This window comes from Salmo salar, chromosome ssa01 (assembly GCF_905237065.1).
Source record: "Salmo salar chromosome ssa01, Ssal_v3.1, whole genome shotgun sequence".
NCBI classification, from domain to species: Eukaryota; Metazoa; Chordata; class Actinopteri; order Salmoniformes; family Salmonidae; genus Salmo; species Salmo salar.
Window position 1 is genome coordinate 88,884,400 of NC_059442.1, and position 5,359 is coordinate 88,889,758.

The window sequence follows — 5,359 nt, forward strand, 5'->3', positions numbered from 1 at the left end:
GCTCCAAGAGCCTTTAAATAAAAATATTGTATTGAATCTTCTGCTTCCTGCCTCTCCTTGCTCACCAACATCAGCCAGACAGCTCGAACCATCCAGGGCAAGCAAGTAAGGGGCATACTATCCACCCTTACAGACACATTTATGGGGCTCTTTGTAGTCGTTCTTGGTGTGGTTTAGTATGTGATGCATATTACGGTATATTGGCTCTATCAAACCGAATGGTGTGTAAATTATGGGCTTTGCACCCCTCTGGGACTGATGCTTGTCTGTGTGTACGTCACTCTGTGTGTCTACCTTTGTGTGTGTGTGTGTGTCTGTGTCTGTGTCTGTGGAGTGTGTCTGGGGAGTGTGTGTGTCTGGAGAGTGTGCCGCTGTAACTATAATAGTCTAAATTCCAATTTCCCAGCCTGCCCTTGCTTTAGTGGGGTTCAAGTCTCTGATGCTAATTTGTTTGCCTGGCTGTTGAACGCTTGGTGCTCAAGTAGCAGGGAGCAGGGCTGACTCTAGCCTTTTGGGGGCCTTATTGATTTGGTTGGGCGACCACACCACCTCTTGCGCAAAACATTTAAGTTGCCCCCTTCTAGGAGATGGAGAGGACAATGTGCAGTTTTAAAACTTCTTCAGGATTGGTGGGTCCCCTGCGGGACGGTTGAGCTAACGTAGACTAATGCGATTAGCATGAGGTTGTAAGTAACAAGAATGTTTCCCAGGACATAGACATATCTGGTATTGTCGGAAAGCTTACATTCTTGTTAATCTAACTGCACTGTCCAATTTACAGTAGCTATTACAGTGAAAGAATACCATGCTATTGTTTGAGTAGAGTGCACAGTTTTGAACATGAAAAGTTATTAATAAAAAAAATTGGCAAATTTGGGCAGTCTTGATTCAAAATTTTGAACAGAAATACAATGGTTTATTGGATTACACTAAAACCTTGCGCATGCACTGTTGCCATCTAGTGGCCAATATCTAAATTGCACCTGGGCTGGAATAATATATTACAGCCTTTCTCTTGCATTTCAAAGATGATGATACAAAAAAAGTATAAAAACGTTTTTTTTCTTTGTATTATATTTTACCAGATCTAATGTGTTATATTATCTCCTACATTCCTTTCACATTTCCACAAACTTCCAAGTGTGTCCTTTCAAATGGTACCAAGAAAATGCATATCCTTGCTTCAGGGCCTGAGCTACAGGCAGTTAGATTTGGGAAAAAAAGGGGCTGATCCTTAAGAGGTTTTAAAGCACATTTCATGCAATTTCGCTGAGTATAGAATGGCGCCGGAGGGGATGGCTCCCGTTTTACGGACTCCTAACCAATTGTGCTATTTTGTGTTTTTTGTTGTTGTATTGTTTGTAGCTTATTTTGTACATAATGTTGATGCTGCCATCTCTTATGACCGAAAAGAGCTTCTGGATATCAGAACAGCGATTACTCACCTCGAACTGGACAACATTTTTTCTTTAATGAGACGGATGCAAAGGATATAATGTTGCTCCCAGACAAGGTCCAAATCCTCGTCATTCGCATGAAGAAGAGAAGGAAATACAGGGGGCGGAGATCAGAGTGCCTTGTGAGAATTCGCCGGCTAGTGGGTAACCCTCCTCTACCATCCGTTCTATTAGCCAGTGTGCAATCACTGGAGAATAAACTGGATGAGCTCCGTTCGAGACTATCCTACTAACGGGACATTAAAAACTGTTTCACCAAGTCATGGCTTAACGACAACACGGAAATATACAATTGGCTGGATTTTCCATGCATCGGTAGGACAGAACAGCTACGTCCGGTAAGATGAGGGGTGGGTGTGTGTTTCTATTTGTCAATAACAGTTGGTGCGAGATGTCTAATATTAAGGTAGTTAGAGTAGAGTTTTCATTTATATTTTTCATAGCCGTCTATTTACCACCACATAACGACGCTGGCACTAAGACCGCACTCAACGAGCTGTATAAGGCCATAAGCAAACAAGAAAATGCTCATCCAGAAGCGGTGCTCCTAGTGGCCGGGGACTTTAATGCTTAAATCCGTTTTACCTAATTTCTACCAGTATGTCACATGTGCAACCAGGGGGGAAAAAAACTCTAGACCACCTTTACTCCACACACAGAGACTTGTACAAAGCTCTCCTTTGCCCTCCATTTGGAAAATCTGACTATAATTCTACCCTCCTGATTCCTGCTTACAAGCAAATACTAAATTGACCAGTGACTCACTCAATACGGAAGTGGTCAAATGATGTGGATGCTTCGCTACAGGACTGTTTTGCTTGCACAGACAGGAATATGTTCCGGGATTCATCCAATGGCATTGTGGAGTATACCACCTCAGTCATCGGCTTCATCAATAAGTGCATCGACGACGTCATCCTCGCAGTGACCGTACGTATACATCCCAACCAGAAGCCATGGATTAAAGGCAACATCTGCACCGAGCTAAAGGGTAGAGCTACTGCTTTCAAGCAGCGGGACACTAATTCGGACGCTTGTCTGATATGAGAACGGTAGCTCCTATCTGCAAAAGCAGGGTGTCTGCAGAAAGCTGAGTATCTTGGCTATTGATTGGTGCCTTCAAATCTTTTGTGCGACTTAATACCATATATGGGCATACAATTGTATAATGGCAGGCGGAGCCAGTGACCTCATTTCAAGATGGCTACTACCTACATTCTGGTTAGCGTTGTGAAACAAACAAAATAAACACAGAATACATTGATACACACCAAAAGCCGGGACTCCACAGATCATGAGGATATCTTATTTGTCCGCCTGTGAACTACCGTTATTGATCACCAGCCCGAGAGTCAAAATGTTTATTTCACACAAAACAGCAAACGTCTAACAAGGTAAGCTTCCATTTGGTCTGTGTTTGAGCTATAGCTACATGGGGGGTATAAAATAAATCCATAGGTTGGTAGGAACAAATATAGCCTATTGCCAATGTTAATTACATTTTTTTACATTTAAGTCATTTAGCAGACGCTCTTATCCAGAGCGACTTACAAATTGGTGCATTCACCTTATGATATCCAGTTATCTGATGATGTATAACTTAATAGTAACATTGAATGTCCACCGAGTGACTATATCTTTGGCCATCAAAAATATGATGTTGCCTGCTTATGCGCAGTAGGCATCCATTACACAGGGGACTGGCTACTATGGCACCTTGACAGTCTTGTAGACAATGTGATAAGCTTTCCAGAGATATGTAGTTGTCCTGGGTGGGACAATGCAAGGCATATAATCTTTTATGCGTAATGCAAACTATTGCTACCTGGCTCAGAGACTACACCACTTACTAAAACATCTGCTCATTTCTAGTTGTTAGGTCTATCAATCCCATTTTTCCCCCGATATTGTTCACATGTTGTGGAAGCGATCTGATGTGTTACCAGCTCTAGTCATCAATAATTCACTTATAGCTTGTCAATGAAAGATGACTTTCAAAATAAAAAAAGTTATTTTGTGTATCTTGTGCATTCTGAACTAGGTAACTCCAATCTATCTTCTGATCATTTCCTCACAATCTCCCAGATGTCTTCTTTCCAAATGTACAGTGAGGGAAAAAAGTATTTGATCCCCTGCTGATTTTGTAAGTTTGCACACTGAAAAAGAAATGATCAGTCTATCATTTTAATGGTAGGTTTATTTGAACAGTGAGAGACAGAATAACAACAAAAACATCCAGAAAAACGCATGTCAAAAATGTTATAAATTGATTTGCATTTTAATGAGGGAAATAGGTATTTGACCCCTCTGCATAACATGACTTAGTACTTGGTGGCAAAACCCTTGTTGGCAATCACAGAGGTCAGATGTTTCTTGTAGTTGGCCACCAGGTTTGCACACATCTCAGGAGGGATTTTGTCCCACTCCTCTTTGCAGATCTTCTCCAAGTCATTAAGGTTTCGAGGCTGACGTTTGGCAACTCGAACCTTCAGCTAACTCCACAGATTTTCTATGGGATTAAGGTCTGGAGACTGGCTAGGCCACTCCAGGACCTTAATGTGCTTCTTCTTGAGCCACTCCTTTGTTGCCTTGGCCGTGTGTTTTGGGTCATTGTCATGCTGGAATACCCATCCACGACCCATTTTCAATGCCCTGGCTGAGGGAAGGAGGTTCTCACCCAAGATTTGACGGTACATGGCCCCGTCCATCGTCCCTTTGATGCGGTGAAGTTGTCCTGTCCCCTTAGCAGAAAAACACCCCCAAAGCATAATGTTTCCACCTCCATGTTTGACGGTGGGGATGGTGTTCTTGGGGTCATAGGCAGCATTCCTCCTCCTCCAAACACGGCGAGTTGAGTTGATGCCAAAGTGCTCCATTTTGGTCTCATCTGACCACAACACTTTCACCCAGTTGTCCTCTGAATCATTCAGATGTTCATTGACAAACTTCAGACGGGCATGTATATGTGCTTTCTTGAGTAGGGGGACCTTGCGGGCGCTGCAGGATTTCAGTCCTTCACGGCATAGTGTGTTACCAATTGTTTTCTTGGTGACTATGGTCCCAGCTGCCTTGAGATCATTGACAAGATCCTCCCGTGTAGTTCTGGGCTGATTCCTCACCGTTCTCATGATCATTGCAACTCCACGAGGTGAGATCTTGCATGGAGCCCCAGGCCGAGGGAGATTGACAGTTCTTTTGTGTTTCTTCCATTTGCGAATAATCACACCAACTGTTGCCACCTTCTAACCAAGCTGCTTGGCGATGGTCTTGTAGCCCATTCCAGCCTTGTGTAGGTCTACAATCTTGTCCCTGACACCCTTGGAGAGCTCTTTGGTCTTGGCCATGGTGGAGAGTTTGGAATCTGATTGATTGATTTCTTCTGTGGACAGGTGTCTTTTATACAGGCAACAAACTGAGATTAGGAGCACTCCCTTTAAGAGTGTGCTCCTAATCTCAGCTCGTTACCTGTATAAAAGACACCTGGGAGCCAGAAATCTTTCTGATTGAGAGGGGGTCAAATACTTATTTCCCTCATTAAAATGCAAATCAATTTATAAAATTTTTGACATGCGTTTTTCTGGATTTATTTGTTGTTATTCTGTCTCTCACTGTTCAAATAAACCTACCATTAAAATTATAGACTGATCATTTCTTTGTAAGTGGGCAAACGTACAAAATCAGCAGGGGATCAAATACTTTTTTCTCTCACTGTACCAAGTTTTTGCATGTCAGAATCATGTAATTATACATGAATAGCAGTTACTTTTGGGTTTGTCTGTTTAGGCAGAAATCTATATTTTGCCATTTAATTTATTAAAGAGGTCAACATTTACAATGCCGCGGGGCCAGATGGACTACCAGGGCGTGTACTCAGAGCATGTGCAGACTAACTGTCAAGTGTC